General features: G+C 41.8%; 1 protein-coding gene across 1 annotated transcript in view; it reads left to right on the top strand.

Moving 5' to 3' along the window:
* The first annotated feature begins 6,404 nt into the window (after positions 1-6,404).
* Positions 6,405-21,559, top strand: part of SDCBP (syndecan binding protein) — a 32,936-nt gene continuing 17,781 nt past the window's right edge. The window contains exon 1 of the mRNA XM_055432736.2: positions 6,405-6,525. The gene's annotated coding sequence lies outside the window, so the exon portion shown is untranslated. The remainder of the gene's footprint in view (positions 6,526-21,559) is intronic.

Here is a 21,559-nt window from a genome sequence, read left to right as displayed (position 1 = left end):
TGGTTGTACTAGTTTGCATTCCCACCAACAGTGTAAGAGGGTTCCCTTCTCTCCACACCCTCTCCAGCACTTATTGCATGTAGACTTTTGGATAGCAGCCATTCTGACTGGTGTGAAATGGCATCTCATTGTGGTTTAGATTTGCATTTCTCTGATTATGAGGGATGTTGAGCATTTTTTCATGTGTTTGTTAGCCATCTTCTTTGGAGAAATGTCTGTTTAGTTCTTTGGCCCATTTTTTGATTGGGTCGTTTATTTTTCTGGAATTGAGCTGCAGGAGCTGCTTGTATATTTTGGAGATTAATTCTTTGTCAGTTGTTTCATTTGCTATTATTTTCTCCCATTCTGAAGGCTGTCTTTTCACCTTGCTTATAGTTTCCTTTGCTGTGCAGAAGCTTTTGATTTTAATTAGGTCCCATTTGTTTATTTTTGCTTTTATTTCCAATATTCTGGGAGGTGGGTCTTGGAGGATCCTGCTGTGATTTATGTCGGAGAGTGTTTTGCCTATGTTCCCTCTAGGAGTTTTATAGTTTCTGGTTTTACATTTAGATCTTTAATCCATTTTGAGTTTGTTTTTGTGTATGGTGTTAGGAAGTGTTCTAGTTTCATTCTTTTACAAGTGGCTGACCAGTTTTCCCAGCACCACTTGTTAAAGAGACTGTCTTTTGTCCATTTTATATTCTTGCCTCCTTTGTCAAAGATAAGGTGTCCATAGGTGCGTGGATTTATCTCTGGGTTTTCTATTTTGTTCCATTGATCTATATTTCTGTCTTTATGCCAGTACCATACTGTCTTGATGACTGTGGCTTTGTAGTAGAGCCTGAAGTCTGGCAGGTTAATTCCTCCAGTTCCATTCTTCTTCTTCAAGATTGCTTTGGCTATTCGAGGTTTTTTGTATTTCCATACAAATTGTGAGGTTATTTGCTCTAGTTCTGTGAAAAATATCATTGGTAGCTTGATAGGGATTGCATTGAATGTATAAATTACTTTGGGTAGTATACTCATTTTTACAATATTTATTCTTCCAATCCACGAACACGGTATATTTCTCCATCTATTAGTGTCCTCTTTGATTACTTTCACCAGTGTTTTATAGTTTTCTATGTACACGTCTTTTGTTTCCTTAGGTAGATATATTCCTAAGTATTTAATTCTTTTCGTTTCAACAGTGAATGGAATAGTTTCCTTAATTTCTCTTTCTATTTTCTCATTATTAGTGTATAGGAATGCAAGGGATTTCTGTGTGTTGATTTTATATCCTGCAACTTTACTGTATTCACTGATTAGCTCTAGTAGTTTTCTGGTAGAGTCTTTAGGGTTTTCTGTGTAGAGGATCATGTCATCAGTGAACAGTGAAAGTTTTACTTGTTTTTTCTGATTTGTTTTCCTTTCATGTCTTTTTCTGCTCTAATTGCTGTAGCCAAAACTTCCAGAACTATGTTGAATAGTAGTGATGAGAGTGGGCACCCTTGTCTTGTTCCTGACTTTAGGGGAAATGCTTTCAGTTTTTCACCATTGAGGATAATGTTTGCTGTGGGTTTGTCATATATAGCTTTTATTATGTTGAGATATGTCCCTTCTATTGAATTGATGCTTTTGAACTGTGGTGTTGGAGAAGACTCTCGAGAGTCCCTTGGACTGCAAGGAGATCCAACCAGTCCATCCTAAAGGGAATCAATCCCAAATATTCATTGAAAAGATTGATGCTGAAGCTGAAACTCCAATACTTTGGCCACCTGATGCAAAGAACTGACTCATTGGAAAAGACCGTGATGCTGGGAAAGATTGAAGGCAGGAGGAGAAGGGGATGACAGAGGATGAGATGGTTTGATGGCATCACTGACTCAATGGACATCAGTTTGCATAAGCTCTAGGGATTGGTGATGTACAGGGAAGCCTGGTGTGCTGCAGTCCATGGGATCACAAAGAGTTGGATGCAACTGAACTGAACTTAACTGAGTATTAGTATTGTACATCTGTCACAAATGATGGGCCAATACTGATACATCACTGCACATCAGGGTTCTTGGCCATTGTACAGTGAGTTCCATTTCATCAACGATTATTTGACAGCAACTGGGTGTCCTGTGGTTTCATTCAACCTGACACTAACTACCCAGAATTATTGTCAGATCCTACAAGTCAAAGGACAAGATCTCTAACAAGACTGCATTCACATCACACAGGAGCCCAAATGGCATCCTCATGATGTCAGCACTTCTGTCCAGCTGGCTACACATTCAGTGATTCGCACAGCGCACCTTCAAGTTTGGTACTTAGCTACTAGTAACTGGAAGCACTGTACTTTGGATTGTAGTTTTGTTATAAAGTAAACAAATAGATCGCCAGGTAGAGAGAGACGTAGAGCAAGGTCTGGAAGAGTCCCCAGGGCAGGAGGCTCTTGCTGTGGACTTGGAGGTGCTTCATTCTCTTGGTACTTTGATATGTTCAGTAAGCGGGAAGCTCCATCAAGCCCTGGTGTTTAAATTTTTTATTTGGGGTTTTGTTACATAGGTACGATGGATAATATTATGGGCCCATAGATGAACTCCCTCTTCAGCACCCTCCCCTTGCCAAAGGTTGGGGAGTGGTGCTGAAAGCACCAACCTTCTATTCTCAGGCTTGGTCTTTCTGGTGATCAGCTTCCATCATGAAGTTTTTCTAGGTCTCCTTTTCTCCCGACCCCTGCTCCAACCAGAAGCCACCTGATTAGCATAACAAGGACACACTGGTCACTCATGAAACTCCAAGGGTTCTTAATGCTTCAAGCATGGAACTGGGAACGAAGACTGAATATATATACATACATAATTATACTACCTACTGTCCAGAATGTCATGGATCTACCATTACAGTGGCATACAGAATAGCTTCATCATCCTAAAAAAAAAAATTCCCCTCTGCTTCACATACCTCATCCTTCTTCTTATTTTCCAAACCACTGGCAATTGCTGATATTTTTACTGCCTTTATCATTTTATTTTTTTCCACATCATATAGTTGGAATCATATAGGATGCAACCATTTTAGACTATCTTCTTTCACATACAACATGCATTTAAGTTCTTCCCAGGTGGCTCAGAGGTAAAGAACCTACCTGCCACTGCAGGAGACCTGGGTTTGATCCCTGGATCAGGAAGATCCCCTGGAGAAGGAAATGGCAACATGCATTTAAGATTCCTTCCTGTTCTCCATGGCTTGGTAGTTCATTTTCATTTTATCACTGAATAATATTCCATTTATGGATGTAGCATGATTCATGTATTCCTTTACCTATTGAAGGATATCATACTTGCTTCTAATTTTGGACAGTTATGAATAAAGCTGCTATGAATATTCCTGTGCAGAGTTTTGTGTGGTATTAAGCTCATTTGAGCAAATATCCATGAGCATGATAATTGGCTGATATGTTGAGACTATGTTGAGCTTTGTAAGAACTTCCAAATTGTCTTCCAAAGTGGTTGTACCATTTTCCGTTCCCATCAGCAATGGATGAGAGTTCTGTTGCTCCACATCCTCATTGGGATTTGGCATTTTCAGTGTTGTGGATTGTAGCCATTCTAAAAAGGTGTGTAGGAGTCTATTTCAAAGTGTTGCTTTCATTTGCAATTCCCTAATGTCATGCTGTTGACCCTCTTTTAATACACTCAGTTGCTATCTGTGTATCATCTATGGTGAAGTGTCTGTTCAGCTCTTTTGCCCAGTTTTAAACTGGGCTCTTATTGTTGAAATTTAGGTGTTCTTTAAATATTTTAGATGCAAGTCTTTGATTAGATGTGTAATCAGATTTTTAGATTTGCAAATATCTTCTCTGTTTGTGGTTTGTCTTTTCATTCTCTATAAGAGCGTCCCTGGTGACTCAGATGGTAAAGAATCTGCCTGCAGTGCAGGAGTCCCGGGTTCAGTTCCTGGGTCAGGAAGATTCCCTGGAGAAGAAAATGCCAACCCACCCTAGTATTCTTGTCTGGAGAATTCCATGGACAGAGGAGCCTGGCAGGCTACAGTCCATGGGATAGCACAGAGTTGGTGTCTTTTAATTCTCTAAACACTTTCTTTCACAAAGAAGAATTTTTAAATTTTAATGATGTCTAACTTATTAATTTCTTCTGTCATGGACTGTGCTTTTGGTATTGTATCTAAAAACTTAGGACCAAACCAAAGGTCACCTAGATTTTCTCCTATGTTACTCCCAGAAGTTTTATTGTTTTGAGTTATAAATGTAGATCTATGGTCTATTTCAAGTTAATTTTTGTGAAAGGTGTAAAATCTTGTCTAGATTAATTTTTTGTATGTGGAGGTCTGGTTGCCCCAGTACCATCTTTTGAAAAGACTACATTTTGTCTGTTGAATACCTTTGCTCCTTTGTTAAAGATCCATTGAATGTACTTGTGTGAGTCTATTTCTGGATTCTGTATTCTGTTCCATTGATCTACATTTTTAGCCTTTTGCTGTTACCATACTGCCTTGATTACTGTTGTTGTTCAGTTGCTAAGTCGTGTCCAACTTTTTGTGACACCATGGACAGCAGCATGCCAGGCTTCTCTATCCTTCATGATCTCCCGGAGTTTGCTCAAACTCATGACCACTGAGTCAGTGATGCCATCTAACGCCATCTCATCCTCTGTCGTCCCCTTCTCCTCCTGCCCTCAATCTTTCCCAGCATCAGGGACTTTTCCAATGAGTTATCTTTTTGCATCAGGTGGAGAAAGTATTGGCACTTCAGCATCAGTCCTTTCAGGGAATACTCGGGGTTGATTTCCTTTAGGATTGACTGGTTTGATCTCCTTGCTGTCCAAGGGACTCTCAAGAGTCTTCTCCAGCACCACACTATTAAAGCATCAATTTTTCGGTGCTCAGCCTTCTTTATGGTCCAGCTCTCACATCCATACCTGACTACATGATTACTGTAGCTTTTGTGGCTCAGCTGGTAAAGAATCTGCCTGCAATGCAGGAGACCTGGGTTCGATCCCTGGGTTGGGAAGATCCCCTGGAGAAGGGAAAGGCTACCCACTACTGTATTCTGGCCTGGAGAATTCCATGGACTGTACAGTCCATGGGGTTGCAAAGAGTCAGACACGACTGAGTGACTTTCATAATACATTTTGATGTTGGCACACAAGCCTGCGACTTTGTTGTTCTTCTTCCATTTTGGGTTGACTCTTCTGAGACTTTTGTCTTCCCAAAGAAACTTCTAGATCATTTACTTGATGTTCAAAAAATACCTTGTTGGGATTTTGACTGAGATTTTGTCAAATCTATCCAGTTGGGGAAAACTGATGTCTTGACAATAGAGAATCTTCCTATTCATGAATACAGACTTTCTTTCCATTTATTTGTATTTTCTTTGATTCCTTTCATTAGAATTTTAGCTTTTTCCGTATGGATTTTTTACATATTTTTGTTGGTTATATCTAAGTATTGTTTCAGTCTTTGTGCTGAGTGATATTGTGTCTTTAATTTGAAATTCCAGTTGTTTATTGCTATCATATAGGAAAACAATTGGCTCTTGTATGTTAACATTGAATCCTGCAACGCTGCTCTAATTGCTTATTAGTTTTAGGTTTTTTTGTGTGTGGGGTCAGTTCTTTGGGAGTTTCTAAGTAACTATGTCACCTGTGAACAAAAGTAATTTTATTTCTTTCTTCCCATTGCAGTTGTTTTTACGTGTCTATTAGTTAGACCGACAACTCTCTGAAGTCTTAAGTTTTCATCTTATTGTCATCTCATTTATGCTCAGATTTCTATTTAACCATAGGTTAAATTGTCAAGGCACTAAATAATTTATCTAGAAATAAAATGCTTCTAAGATAATGCTCTTTTATCAAGTACTGCTACTCCATGGTAACTATGGAAAACGTAGGTAAAATGTGCCTCAGTGTCTTTGCCCGCTAAAGAAGATGGTGTAGCTACCTTTGACGTAAGCACCAAATTAAGACTACTGTATGTTCTTAGGACAGTTCCTAATAGTTTTTCAATTTTTGATTAGGATACAGGTATTACTTTTGTGCAATATGACACATAACCGTCAACAACCAGCAAACTTAGATCAGATAGACAAAGAGTTATAAAAACCAAAGAGAAAAGTTGTAGCACAAAGAAGGCAGGAGTCCAGAAGGGTTAGTGGGAGGAATGTTTAATAGCCTGTGAGTGTGGTGCAAGTCTAAGGCTGGCCAGGAAATCGCCGAACGACAGGTTCTCAGGACTCTGTGTTGGAGGTGATGGGAACCAAGTGAGCATGTGCGCAGGTGAACAGCAGCAGACGAGTGGCACAGGGCCGAAACGCAGGAACTGTGGGGAGAGAGGCGCAGGTGGGCTAGAGCGGCAGGAGGTGAGAGCGGCCCCCCGCACTGTTTCCATGGGGACCGGGTCACCTGACCGGGCGCCGCGCGCCTGCGCGGGCGGAAGGCGGGGGCGGTGCGGTGACGCGAGGCGCGGGCGGGCCTGGGGAGCGCGCCGCCCTCGTTCCTCTGGGTTTCAGAAGTCCGAGCAGTGACCGGCGGCGGAGAGCGGGTCCCAGCGGCCTCGGTGAGCAGCCCTGGGTGGGGGCCGGGGGACGCTCGCGCGGCGTCTCGGGCGCGGGGACGAGGAGCGGGAAACCTGGGGGACTCGGGGCCGCTGGGCGGAGGGCACCTCGGTGGCGGCCTTTCCTCGGCGGGCTCCGCTCCGCGCCCCTCGCGGCGCCCAGCCGGGCCGGGGGGTAAGTTTGCGCGGCGGAGCCCCCCTGCCCGCCCGCGGCCTTGCGGCTTCCGGGGTCCCGGTCCGGAGAGGGAGCCTGGGGCCCGGCCGGGGGCGGCGCAGGCAGCCCCCCGTCCGCCGCGCTTTTTGTTCGTGTGCGGTGGGCCCGGGGCCGCTGCGGGGCCGCCGCCGGCTCCGCTCGCGGGGCCGCGATCCCGGTGTGCGGAGTCGACTCGGCGGTGGCCGCGCCCGAACGTCCGGAGTGCGAGGGAGGCGGTGTTCGGCGGGCGCAGCCTTGACTTTGTGGAAGGGGGTGGGGTGGCTGCTCGCGGCGCTGGTTAGTGGAGAAGTTGGAGGAAAGGGAGAAGCGCTCCCGGCTGGGGGAGCGCGGCAGGAAACGTGCCCGGAGGGCTCGCCTTTCAGAGCCTTCCGAGCTTTCCTTCCAGGATTTCCCTGTAATAACGGGAAGGCGGAGACTTAGAGCTGCGGAAAGTTTCCCCGTTCACCAAAACGGGCTTATTTCATCGTGGAGTCTTGTATGATGCCGATTTTAAAAACAAATGTCTAGGTTTATCTGGTCGGTGTTGTGTATGTGGTCTGCACACCTATTTGCTGTTATTTTTAGTATCATGTACATTTACTGTTATTTTAAATATCGTGTGCACTTCCTAGAAAGTACGTTTGGTTTACCAAACTCATGTAACAGCCAGTGTTTCGAAGAAAAAACTCCTGACTAAAAAGGAAAATTGCGTGGAAGAAGAGCCACAGGCTGGTTAGCTGTCTCTCAGATGTATATAAATGGTCAGTTTAAAGTTTGTTCTTTTAAGTTTTTCTGTTTGAGGTTGAGGGCAAACAGTAAAAATGTGTTTTCATTTGCTCTGTTACCAACTTAATTCTGCAAACTTTTGTTCTTTAAATGGTATGTAAACATTATAAATCAGATTGTGCTACAGAATTAAAATAAGGGAATGTCTTTTAATAGGTTCAGGAAGTAGTCATCCTGTTATAATACATATTTAGCTTTGGCAGCATTAATTTTTCGTTATGTTTGGGCATTTTAAGAAAGGATGTGAAAATCGTGACTAAAAGGAAGCATTTATTAATAGTTGGCGGTTGAACCTACTTTTCAATAAACAGTTCCCTAAATTGAGCATGACTCAACTATATTTTTTCCTGTTTTTGCCGGATTTAGGTACTTTTAGATAGCAAATGCCAAAAGTCTCTAAAAAGATTCCCACCCCTGCAACTGTTATATGTAGTAATAGATATATTCACAATTATTAATTTGTTTCCAAGTGCTGCCAATATTTTTGTGTGTATTTATTTAGTCTTTGAGGATGTAATCACTTAACGTGACTCAACATTTAAGTAAAGAAAAACAAGGTACATAGTGTTCCCTTCTTTCAAGGTCCTCTAGCTGGCCATATTCTCTTACTGTAGGAAACAGCTGTTTTGCATTTCTTAAGCATCTTTGTAGGGATACTTTATACCTTACAAATATATAAATACATTTTCCCCCTTCTGTTACTTTTCTTAATTGCGGTGAAGGACACGACTTAGTGACTGAACAGCAAGCATCAAAAGTGCATGTAAATGTTACCATCTTAACCATTTTTAAGTGTACAGTTCAGAGGTATTAAATACGCTGACGTTACCCTGCAATCATCACCACCGTCCATTCCCTTAGCTCTTTTCTTGTTCTCATTAAACAGTAATGCCCTATTCTCTACTTCTCCCAGCCCCTGGCAACCGTTTGGGTACTTTGTGTCTCTTATGATTTTGACTAGTGCAGCAACCTCGTGTAAGTGGGATCAGGGTGTTTTTTTTATATTTGGTGTATTTCACTCAGTGTAATGTTTTCAAGGTTCGTCCATGTTATATGTTGTAGAATCTCCTTCCATTTTAAGGCAGGGTAAAATTCCATTGTTTGTGTGTGGGCATACAGTTATACACACAGTCATACCACATTTTGCGTATCCATTCATCTGTTAATGGACACTTGGGTTGCTTCCACGATTGGGCTAATTTGGGAGGGGGGACTCCTATACTGTTTTTTATAGAGCCTGTACCCAGGGGATGCAGTAGTAAAGAGTCTGCCTGCCAGTGCAGGAGACCTGGGTTCCATCCCTGGGTCAGGAAGATCCCCTGGAGTAAGGAAGGGCAACCCACTCCAGTATTCTGGCCCGGAGACTCCATGGACAGGGGAGCCTGGTGGGCTACAGTCCATGGGGTTGCAAAGAGACAGGATTGAGCAGCTGAACACGCACATGTTAACACACACTATTTTACATTCCCACAGTGAATTAACAGTTCTAAATTTTCCACATCCTCACCAAAACTTGTTTATTTGGGTTTTTTGGGTAGTTGTCACTCTTGTGGATGTGAGGTGATATCTCATAGTTTTGATTTGCATTTCCGTAATGATTAGTGATGTTGATCATCCTTTCTTGTGATTGTTGCCTATTCCTCTATATTCTTTGGAGGAATGATTATTCATGTTCTTTGCCAATTTTGTTTTGGGGACTTCTCTAAATATTCTGGATATTAGTCCCTTATCAGATATGATTTACAAATATTTTCACCCATTTGGTGAGTTGCCTTTTTATGCTATTGATAACGTTCTTTGATGCAAAAAGTTTTTTAGTTTTCATGAAGTCCAGTATGTCAATTTTTTCTTTTGTGACGTGTGCCTTTGGTGTCATGTCCAAGAAATCATTTTCAAATTGAATGTCAGGAATGTTTTGTCCCATGTTTTCTTCTAAGAGTTTTATTGTTTTAGGTCTTATGTGTAGATCTTTGATCCATTTTGATTTAATTTATATATATATACACACACACATATATATTTATATGGTGTTAGATAAGGGTCCATCATCATTCTTCTGTGTGTGGTTATCAAATTTTCCCACTGTTATTTGTTGAAAAGATTGTCCTTCCACTGAATGGTCTTTAGACCCTTGTCAGAGATCATGTATATGAAGGTGTATTTTAGGCTGTCTCTTCATTGGTCTGTGTTTGTCTTTGTGCCAGTACTATACCATTTTGAATACCATAGCTTTATAGTAAGTTTTGAAATCAGGACATGTGAGTTCTCCAGTTTTGTTTCTACGATTGTTTTTAATTTCTTCAGCAGTGTTTTGTGGGTTCCATTGTACAAGTTTTTTACTTCCTTGATTAAATAAATTCCTAAAGTTATGACCAACCTTGATAGTATATTAAAAAGCAGAGACATTACTTTGCCAACAAAGGTCCGTCTAGTCAAGGCTATGGTTTTTCGAGTGGTCATGTATGGATGTGAGAGTTGGACTGTGAAGAAAGCTGATCGCCAAAGAATTGATGCTTTTGAACTGTGGTGCTGGAGAAGACTCTTGAGAGTCCCTTGGACTGCATGGAAGATCCAACCAGTCCATTCTAAAGGAGATCAATCCTGGGTGTTCATTGGAAGGACTGATGCTAAAGCTGAAACTTCATTACTTTGGCCACCTCATACAATGACTTGATTCACTGGAAAAGACTCTGATGCTGGGAAAGGTTGGGGGCGGGAGGAGAAGGGGACGACAGAGAATGAGATGACTGGATGGCATCACTGACTCTATGGACATGAGTTTGAGTGAACTCCGGGAGTTGGTGATGGACAGGGAGGCCTGGCGTGCTGTGATTCATGGGGTTGCAGAGAGTCAGACACGACTGAGCGACTGAACTGAAGTAGTTTATTCCTTTTGATGCTCTTGAAAAGGGAATTGTCTGTGTTTTCTCCTGATTGCTCACTATGTATAGATTTGCAGTTGATTTTTGTGCCCTGACTATCCTGTTTCATTGGTGAATTAGTTCTAATGCTTTTTTGTGGAGTCATTAAGGTTTGCTAAACTCTAAGCATATAAGATTATATCTGAAAATGTAGATAATTTTAATTCTTTTCAAAGAAGGAAATGGGAACCCACTCCAGTATCCTTGCCTGGACAGTTTCATGGACACAGGAGCCTGGTGGGCTGCAGTCCATGGGGTCACAAAGAGTCGGGCACGACTGAGCGATTAACACTTAACACTTCTTTTCTAATCTGAATAGCTTTTATTTCTTTTTCTTACATAATGGCTCTGGCTAGAACTTCAGTACTGTGTATGGAAGAGTAGTGTTGAAAGTGGGCATTCTTGCCTTGTTCATGACCCCAGAGGAAAAATAGCTAGTCTTTCACCTTTGAGTGTGGCTTTTGCTGTGGGTTTTGCATTATACGGCCTTTATCGTGTGGCCCTTGCGTCCTTTTATGCCTGTTGTGTCTTTATCTTAAAAGGTGCTGAATTCTGTTGCGTGCTCTTTGTATATCAGTGAGATGATTGTGTTTTTTTCCACGTCATTTTGTTGATATGATGTATTGCTTTGAACAGTCCTTATACGTTGAACTTTCTCTCCCAATAATGAGTCCTGTTTGTTAAGAAGTGTCTAATCCTTTTAATATGCTGTTGAGTTCTGTTCGTTAGTATTTTGTTGAGGATCACATCAGTGTTCTTAAGGGATATTGGTTTGTAGTTGTCTGGTTTGGTATCAGGGTAATACTGTCCTCATAGAATGAAGGTGTTCCTTCTTCAACTGTTTAGCCAAATTTTGAAGATTGGTATAGTTCTCTTTTTTATATTTAGTTCAGTTCAGTCGCTCAGTCGTGTCCGACTCTCTGCAACCCCATGAATCACAGCACGCCAGGCCTCCCTGTCCATCACCAACTCCCAGAGTTCACTCAAACTCATGTCCATAGAGTCAGTGATGCCATCCAGCCATCTCATTCTCTGTCGTCCCCTTCTCCTCCTGCCCCCAGCCTTTCCCAGCATCAGAGTCATTAGCAGTGAGTCAACTCATTGCATGAGGTGGCCAAAGTATTTCAGTTTCAGCTTTAGCATCAGACCTGCCAATGAACACCCAGGATTGATCTCCTTTAGAATGGACTGGTTGGATCTCCTTGCAGTCCAAGGGACTCTCAAGAGTCTTCTCCAGCACCACAGTTCAAAAGCATCAATTCTTTGGCGATCAGCTTTCTTCACAGTCCAACTCTCACATCCATACGTGACCACGGGAAAAACCATAGCCTTGACTAGACGGACCTTTGTTGGCAAAGTAATGTCTCTGCTTGTTAATATGCTATCTAGGTTGGTCATAACTTTCCTTCCAAGGAGTAAGCATCTTTTAATTTCATGGCTGCAGTCAGCATCCGCAGTGATTTTGGAGCCCCAAAAAATATATTTAGTAGAGTTCACCAAAGACGCCGTCAGATCCAGGGTTTTTCTTTGTTGAGAGATTTTTGACTACTGATTGAATCTCTCTACTAGTTACTGGGCCTATTCAGATTTTCTGCTTCCTTGTGATTCTTAATAGGTATTGTGTTTCTAGGAATTTGTCCATTTCATCTAGGTTATCCAGTTTTTTAGTGACCATTTGTTCATAGTGCACTCTTTTATATAGTCTGTTTTAAATTTCTGTAGAAACAGTGATAATATTCCCACTTTCATTTTAGCATATATTGCCTTTTTTTCCCCTTAGTCCATTTAGCTAAAGGTTTGTCAATTTTGTTGATCTTTTTGTAGAACCAAATTTAGGTTTCAGTTATTTTATTTTTTCTGTTCTCTATTTCATTTATCTCTGTTCTCATCTCTGCTACTGCTGCGAGCTTTGGGTTTAGTTTGTGTTTTCTTTTCTGGTTGTTTATTCCCCCTTATTTTGTCACAAACTTGAGCATGCTTTATATACTGGCCTAAATAGTGCTGTGTTTTTTCCAGTTAGTGATAATATTTTGGATCTCTTTCACTATCTTGTCTGTTTAGTATTTCTTCCTTTGTTTCAAGAATTTTGCTATTATAGTTGGTGCTTCAGTGAATAAAATTCTACATATGTTGCTTTTTGTATGTACATATATTTATAGACTAAAACCTGAAGTGGTATTTATGGGTTGGAGAATATCTGCATTTACAGTTTTGGTAGATACTGCAAACTCACTCTTTATGGAAATTGTACTACTTTACACTTTTACCAGTAATATATGTGTTTCTCAAAGCCTCATTACCAGAGAGCATTGTCAAACTTTGTATTTTTGTCAGTTCAGGGGTGGGAAATGGGTAAAAAGAAGTTATTCTATTTAGAGTATATGTCATATGATCATATTTCTCAATGGCTTATCATCACAATCTCCCTGGATATTTTTTGAAAGAAGAATTCCTAAGCCCTTTCATGAAATCTTTGTCTGTATTTTTAACTAATACTTCTGATTTGGTGATTTGCCAGGTTTAGAAACATAGTTGTGGAAAACTGTTTAGGACTTTGTATCAAAGTGTGTTCCTTGACGCCATCTGGAATCATCTGGAATGTATTCATTCATTGTATGAATCAACTTGAACATAAGAACCCCAAAATCTTATTCTAAATTTTTGTAGCATTTGAAGGTATATGTAGATGAAACGGGCATTGTCTTTGAGGACAACTAACTGCTCATCAGCTGTCATCCATAAAGTTGAGAGATAATCCATTTTATAAATACTCTTCCAGATTTCAGTCACATCTCTAATACAGCTTATTATTGCATTTAATTCTTCCTGCAGTTGGTTGTCAAAACACACTACTGGTTTTAGATTTCATATCCATCTCTAATAGGTTCTAACATTACTGTCTGGCAATGTTTGTACCTGCATTGTCAAATTTTTTGTGAGGATGACAATTTATATTTGCAGAGAATTTTTGTGTGTGGAATTTTTGTGGGGATGACCATCTATTTCTGTAATTTCAGAGAATTTTCACTTATACTTTTATAAACAGCAATTAGAATAGTCAGTGCAACAAAGTTTTAAAAAATTTCTCTACCTTGCTGTTTGTAAGGCACATGTGGAGAAAGAGTGGGCCGGGCAGTCAGGCAAGAGAACGAAATTTATTAGAGGGAAAACGAGAGGGTGACTGGCCTTTAAGGAGATCCAGTGTCCTCCCTTTCTGATGGGATCTTTCTTACACCCCGCCAATGAAAAATTCTCTGAAGGGATGGTTAATTTTTAGCCTGTAGCTGAATCCTGTGGTCCTGTAGCTGGAGGTCTGGAATCCAGTGGTCTTATAGCCTTGAGTAGGTAGGTGCTAAATCCTTCCTCTTTCCCTTATTCCTAAGAAAGAATAAAAGTCTTGAAGTAGAACTTCTGAGAAAAAAAATCTTAACTTTAAATTGTATCTATTGGACCCTGATACAGAGGGTTAAAGGCCAGATTTCTGGACTCTGTTCCAATTTACTGTTTCAGTTTCTGGGTCTTGGACTCAATCTCTGTTATTAACAGGATTTCCAGATTATCCTTATGGACTTAAAAGTTGAAGATGATAGGGCCCATGGGGTCTCATTGATAAGATGGCTTATTATGTCTACCTCACAAACAAAGAATAAAATCACGGTGATCCGTGGGACTGACCAAACTGCCAAAATGGCATTCTGTTTTCTCACTGGCACTTATCTTCTCAAAGCTGTGAGACCACCAGATTGCAGACCTCCCGCTACGTGACCACAGGACTCAACTACAGGCTAAAAATTAACTATCCCTTCAGAGAATTTTTCGTTGGTGGGGTATAAGAAGGACCCTGTCAGAAAAGGAGGACCCTGGTTCTCCTTAAGAGCCAATCACCCTTTTTGTTCTAATAAATTTCCCTTTTATTGCCTGACTGCTCGGCTTGCTTTTTTTCTCTGCACTCGCCTTGAAGAAGACACGATGTTTGAGAACCTTAAGCAGGTTTTTTACTATGGTAGTACTTTGGGTTACTTTTCTGTAGAGCATTTCAATTGTTTTCCTGTGCTGTGAGGTGATACCTTGTTGTGGTTTTGATTTGCATTTCCCTGATGGTGTTGAACACCTTTTCATGTATCTGTTGGCTGTCTGTCTTTGTGAAAATGTCTGTTCAGTTCCTCTGCCCAGTTTTTAACTGGATTCATTGTACAGGTCTTTCAGCTCCTTATTTAAATTGATTTCTCTGTTTGATGCAGTTGTAAGTGGAATTGTTTTCTTAATTTCTGTTTCTGATAGTGTCTTTTTAGTGTATAGAAATGCCAGTTTTGTGTATTGATTTTGTATCTTGCAGCTTTACTGATTTTATTAGTTCTGATAGTTCAAGATACAAAATCAATACACAAAACCGTTGCATTTCTAGAAACTAAAAAAAAATACACTATCAGAAACAATAACATGTCACCTGTAAATAGTAACAGTTTTACTTCTTCCCTTCCTTTTAGAAGGGTGCCTTTTCTATCTTTTACTTGCCTAGTTGTTCTGGCTAGGACGTCTAGTAGTGTATTGAGGCAAAGTGGCAAGGTGGGATTCTTGTCACTGCATTTTACAAGCCCCCCACTCTGTTGATGCTTTTGATATCACAGTTTACATCCTTTTATCTGTGTTGCCCTTATCAAATGATTGTAGTTATAGGTGTGTGTTTGGTTTTTCGTTGTTTTTTTTTTGTCTTCGATGATTAGTCTAGCTTTATAAGTAATTAGTCCACCATCTTTATAGCTTTAGGCTATTCTGAATTTTCTATATTTACTTTTACCATTGGGATTTAAACTTTGTTTTCCTGTTACTAATTAGACCTTTTTGTTTCAACTTAAATCTCTTTAAAATTTCTCTTGAGGCTGGTCTAGTGGTGATAAACTCCATTATTTGCTTGTCTGGGAAATTCTTTACCTCACCTCCAAATCTGAAGGACTTTTCTGGGTGGAGTATTCTTTGAGCCGTCCTGGAGTTTCTGCTGAAGAATCTGCTTAGAGTCTTTTGGGGGGTTCTCTTGCGCATAACAAGTTGTTCTCTTGTTTTTAAGATTGTTTCCTCGTCTTGACGTTGTGTTATATTGTGGTGTGGGTGTCTTTATCTCTTTTTGGAACTCCCTGAGCTTCCTGGATCTGAATGTCTGTTTCCTTCCTCGAGTTAGGGAAACTTTCAGCCATTGTTTCTTCAAATTTTTTACCTCTTTTCCTTCAGAAACCCTTACGATGCGAATGTTGGTAGCATGGTGGTGATTTGTAGGTCCTTTAAGCTGTTTTCATCCTTTCTTCTTTTTGCTGCTCTGACCTGCACTGCCCTGTCTACTGGTTTGTTTCTTCTCTCCTTCGTTTCTTCCTGCATTCTGCTTCCTCTAGTCTGCTGGTGAAGCCTCTGTCATATTTTTTTCAGTTTTCATATTTGTTAGTTTTAAGATTTCTGCTTGCTGCTTGCTTACATTTTGGGTGTCTTTTGAAATTCTTACTTTGTTCATATGTTGTTCCCCTGAACTTAGCCTCTATTGTAACTTAAAACTTTATCGGGTAAATCACTTGTGCATACTAAGTTCCTTCAGTCCTGTCTGACTCTTTGTGACCTCATGGACTGCAACCCGCCAGGCTCCTCTGTCCATGGGATTCTCCAGGCAAGAATACTGGAGTGGGTTGCCATGCCCGCCTCCAGGGGATCTTCCTGACCCGGGGATCAAACCCGTGTTTCTTATGTCTCCTGCATTGGCAGGTAGGTTCTTTACTGGTAGTGCCATCTGGGATGCCCAGTTTTTTTATTGAGGCTTTATCTTGGTCTTGTTTGGATTCTGTTCTTTTGTTTCTTCATTTTTCTTGACACCCTTTGTTTAGATAAAACAGGCACCCCATCTGATCTTGAACGACTAGTCTCATAGAGGAGATGAGCTTTCTCATTCAGCCCTGCACTTGTACCTTGATGTATCTTATACCCTTTTAATTTTCCAAGCAGCCTACTTTATTGCTTTCGTCTCTCAGTAGCTGAGGCTGTACCAGGGTCTGTCACTGGCCCAAAGGGGAGGATCCCAGTCAGCACCTAAATTCAGGCTGGTGGGAAGCCAGACCCAGACCCTCAGGCAGCAGCTTTTAAAGTCTGCAAATGCTCCTTCTGCACTGAGCCTGGCAGGAGAGCCAGTTACCTGTGTCTTTGTTTGTTGCAGTCCTGTTGAACTGAGGAGGACAAGCCCTGCTGACTTCTGGAGCCAGGCTGTCCAGGGTTGTTCCCTATGGGTGACAGACAACTACCTTGGCACTGGGTCCTTTCTCAGAGACACTGGCTACCTCGGATGGGGCAGAGGGAGATGGCAGAGAGGGGGTCTGCTGGCCCTTCCAGTCTTTGGAGAGAATCATAGCCCCTGGGTGTATGTTTAATTAGAAGCCTGCTTGTTCTTCAGGCCACAACTATGAAGATAAGGTAATAGATCTCTTTTAGAGAGTCTGGGGTGTATTCAGTCTGCTGTCTTTACACTGTGCCCTGGAGAGAACCTGTGAAGAACCGTTTTCTCAGTAGGCCAGTTGATGGGGCACCAGCTTGGAATGGGTTTCACAGTTAGACCATCACAGGGTCGCACGTGGGTGCAGCCCGGAGCAACTGACAGCCCTGTTGTCCTCCTCGCAGATACAGCCCATTCTTGGCTTGTCGGTGATGGGGGACTCAGGGTCTCCCTGGACACCTGAAGCTGCCTTTGGGGTGAGTGTGTCGTATGGGTTCCGTCCCTTCCAGACATCCATCATGACCACCACCCTCCAGCCCAGTCACCTGCTCCTCATCTGTAGGAGCATTTGCAGTCCTGTGGGACCTGTGAACGGACGCCTTGCTGGCTACCAGAGCCCAGTTATCAGGGGGTGTCCCTGGTGGCAGCTACAAAAACCGGAGCACCTGATGTGTTGTGCTGTATTTTTTATTTTAAAAAGATAAGTGGTTTTGCAATCCTGAATTTTCATCATCCTAAGATTTCTTAAAAAAAAAAACAAACAAACTTAAGACTAAACAAGTAGACAAGTATTGTTTTAACTTTAAATGATTGCATGGTTTTAAAAAATTTATATTTATTTGGCTGTGCTGGATCTTAGTTGCAGCACTCAGGATGTTTTAGTTGCTGCTTGTGGAATCTAGTGTCTTGACCAGGCATTGAACCCGGACTGCCTGCATGGGGAGTGTGGAGTCTTAGCCACTGGGCCACCAGGGAAACCCCTGATCACATCATTTTAAAAAGGGGAGACCAGTTACAGTGGGTGGTTTGAGGGAAGGAATGAGTCAGTAACTCAGAAAATGATGAGTACTGCCATTTTAGGTGATAATAACTAGATGACTTTACCAGCATGTTTCCTGCTTCAAGAATCAGAGCATCACAGCTATAAAGATGTTCACCGATAAACCGCTATGGTATTTGAGTCCCTGAGGTCTTTGGTCTGTGTGCATATTTAAAGGAAGTTACTGCAACATTGCCCTGAGGAGGTAGAGGTCAGAAATCTTAATGCTGAAGCAAGGAGATCAAACCAGTCAATCCTAAAGGAAATCAACGCTCAGTATTCATTGGAAGGGCTGATGCTGAAGCTCCAGTACTTTGGCCACCTGATGTGAAGAGCCGGCTCATTGGAAAAGACCCTGATGCTGGGAAAGATTGAAGACAGGAGAAGGGGACAACAGAGGATGAGATGGTTGGATGGCATCACTGACTCAATGGACATGAGTTTGAGCAAGCTCTGGGAGATGGTGAAGGACAGGGAAGCCTGGCGTGCTGCAGTCCATGGGGTCGCAAAGAGTTGGACACGACTGAACGATGACAGTGGGATGCACAAGGGTACAGAGGCCTTGAACAAGGCATGGAGAGATTCAAGGAGTCTGCAGAAAGCATAGAGTGGGCCAGATGTGGGCTCGGGGTCAGTGAGGAGCTCCAGTTCTTGCCAGGAGTTAGGCCAGTGAAGCCATGCTGTCACAGTGAGGAATGTTGTGATGGAGCTGAAGTAGATGTAGAGGGGTGTGCCTGCTGATGCCTGGAGCGGTGAAAGCTAAGCTCCCCTCCTCGTGGTTCCCCAGGCAGCGGAAGGGAAGGCCTGGACCGGGACTCCTTTCTTCACTTGCTACAGTGTAGTGTTTATCTGATAGAGTCCTAAGTGAGAGTGAAGTGAGATTTCTGACACTGATGTAATGCAGGTATTTTCAGAATCCTCTTAAATCTCATTAGTGGTCATTCTGAAATTCCAGCCATAATTGAAAGGATATCCAGTAGCTTTGTGGTTCTTCACAGAGGTCTGAGTGTTTTTCACACTTCGCATTAGGTCAAAGGTTTAAATACACCATACAAGTGATTCAGAGAAATAATGCAAGAATTTATTGTTCTCATGGAAAGCTGTTAACAGTGGTGTTCAAAGTAGTGGACTTGTTGGGAAATCCCTGGTGACCTCGTGGTTGGGATCCTGGATTTTCATGGCCGTGGCCCAGGTGCAGTCCCTGGTTGAGGAGCTGAGATCCTATAAGCTGCAATAAACATTTGTTTTCTGTCAGAATAAGGCATTGTGTTAGACTGATGTGGTCCTTGATCTCAGGCAGCCAGAGTTAAACATAAAAGAGCTATACTGAAAGGCAGAGGGAAACTGCTGAACTGAGAAATGTCAGACTAAGGTCATCAAAGGTGACCTCACAGAAGAGGCTCTTGACTAAGACTGTGATAGAAGAGCCCTGGAAGGACATTCCTGGGAGAAGACAAAGCTTTTTACAAAGATACCGAGGCACAGAAGCACGTGACCAGGGTGAGAATTGGAGCGTAGTGTTGGACTGCAACATTGTAATGCTTGGAATGAAATTGGATGAGATGAGACCACAAAAATCATTTCAGGTAAAATGATTGAGGAATACTTTGTATTTTATAAGAATAGTGAGATTTAAGGTTCACTTACTTAAACTGACTTTTTAAAAGAGTGTAAGTTGGGGTGATAACTTGCTGCTGTTTTAAAAGATGCTATATCTTTTCTAGGCCTGAATGTGTGTGTGTTGATGGGAGGGGGAATAATGAGTGACCTCAGAGCTGTTCAAATAACATCAATTAATATTTGAAGAAAAGCTTCTATGGGGAAAAAATTTTTAGAGAACTACTCTGAGTTTTAAAGCATTCATCCAGTTCATTTTTCATGGAAAAAAAAAAATGGGATCTTGTAAGTGACCAGTGGCAAAACCAAGAATAGAACCTGGATTGCTAGTCAACATTAGTTTCAGTGGAATTTAGAGTGATTTTGTTTATGTTTGTTGATACAAAGGTTGAAAGTGTCAATAAAATGTGATTAAAGAGAAAACTTCTAGAGAACTGATCTTTGGAGACACAAAAGGTAACCGTTTTGTTTTCCTGGATTAATAGAGTTAAGACATATTTGATTATGCTTTTTCAAGAATTTGCATTTTATTCACGAACCGAGGCCCTATTCTCCTTTTCAAAACTGTATCATGCTACTTCTCTTCAGCGTTTTATCGGAGGTTCTAATCCAGGGCGGTTAGGCAAGAAAAAGGAATACATAGGCAAAGGATTTAAATAGATGTTTCTTCAGAGAAGATATACAGTTTGGCCATCTAGGTTCATGAAAAATGCTCAGTATCATTAGTTATTAAGGAAATAGGAACCAAATCTACAATGAAGTGCTGCTGCACATCCACTCACATGGCTGTAATTGAAAAGACTGACAATAGGAAGCGTGTATGAGCCCTTTTATATAAGGGACTTGTGCATCTACAGACTTCCATGTATGCGGGGGAGACTCTTAGAACCAGTGCCCTGCAGAATCCAGGGGACAATGGTATTGTATTGGCCAAGTTAGGGAAAAATTGGAACCCTCACACGTGTTGTGGGAATGTGAAATAGTGCAGGCACTTCAGAAACCAGTTCCTCAAAAAGGTAAATACAGAGTCACCATATAACCTGGCAGTTCTACTCTTAGCTGTGTACGAAGACAGTTGAACATTGTCTGTTTTTATAAAAACTGGGGTGTAAATGCTTGTTAGCATTATTAGCAGCATTAGTCATAAGTTAGAAAGTGAAAAGTCACCCAAAACATCATTGACTGAATGGATCCCAGCAGTGAATGGGGAAGGGCATGGGGGGTGCCTTGTTGGTGCCCCCGTGCTGGGAACCTGCTCAGCAGCGCTGGGGACTGTAGCTGCTGCTCCCTGCAGTGGCTAGGCTGAGGAGGACACTGGAAATTGGGAGAAAGCACCCTTTCTCCTCACTGTACCTCCAGCTTCCCCGTTGACAAAACTTATCGTCTTCCCAGCTGGAGAAGAGCAGCGTTTAAAGGGCCTGTCTTCATCTTCACAGAACAGCCAATTGTGGCTGGGTTTTCACTGGGAGGCAGTCAGAGTATCAACCCCTATACCAATTTAGAATATGTTCTGTTTTGTTGAGCTTCAAGGAAGTATTCATCTCACAGTGGGCCTTAGAAAGCATTACTACGAACAAAGCTAGTGGAGGTGATGGAATTCCAGTTGAGCTATTTCAAATCTTGAAAGATGATGCTATGAAAGTGTTGCACTCAATATGCCAGCAAATTTGGAAAACTCAGTACTGGCCACAGGACTGGAAAAGGTCAGTCTTCATTGCAATCCCAAAGAAAGGCAGTGCCAAAGAATGCTCAAACTACCGCACAATTGCACCCATCTCACATGCTAGTAAAGTAATGCTCAAAATTCTCCAAGCCATGCTTCAGCAATACATGAACCATGAACTTCCAGATGTTCAACTGGTTTTAGAAACGGCAGAGGCACCAGAGATCAAATTGCCAACATCCACTGGATCATGGAGAAAGCAAGAGAGCTCCAGAAAAACATCTCTTTCTGCTTCATTGACTATGCCAAAGCCTTTGACTGTGTGGATCACAATAGACCGTGGAAAATTCTGAAAGAGATGGGAATACCAGACCACTTGACCTGCCTTTTGAGAAACCTGTATGCGGGTCAGGAAGCAACAGTTAGAACTGGACATGGAACAACAGACTGGTTCCAAATAGGAAAAGGAGTACGGCAATATACAGCTGTATATTGTCACCCTGCTTATATAACTTCTATGCAGAATACATCATGAGGAACGCTGGGCTGGAAGAAGCACAAGCTGGAATCCAGA

The sequence above is a fragment of the Moschus berezovskii genome, chromosome 16, assembly GCF_049115385.1.
Source record: "Moschus berezovskii isolate FMDL1 chromosome 16, NW_MosBer_1.0, whole genome shotgun sequence".
NCBI lineage: Eukaryota > Metazoa > Chordata > Mammalia > Artiodactyla > Moschidae > Moschus > Moschus berezovskii.
The sequence above is the reverse complement of the archived record's forward strand: the minus strand, read 5'-3'. Positions and strand labels throughout refer to the sequence as shown.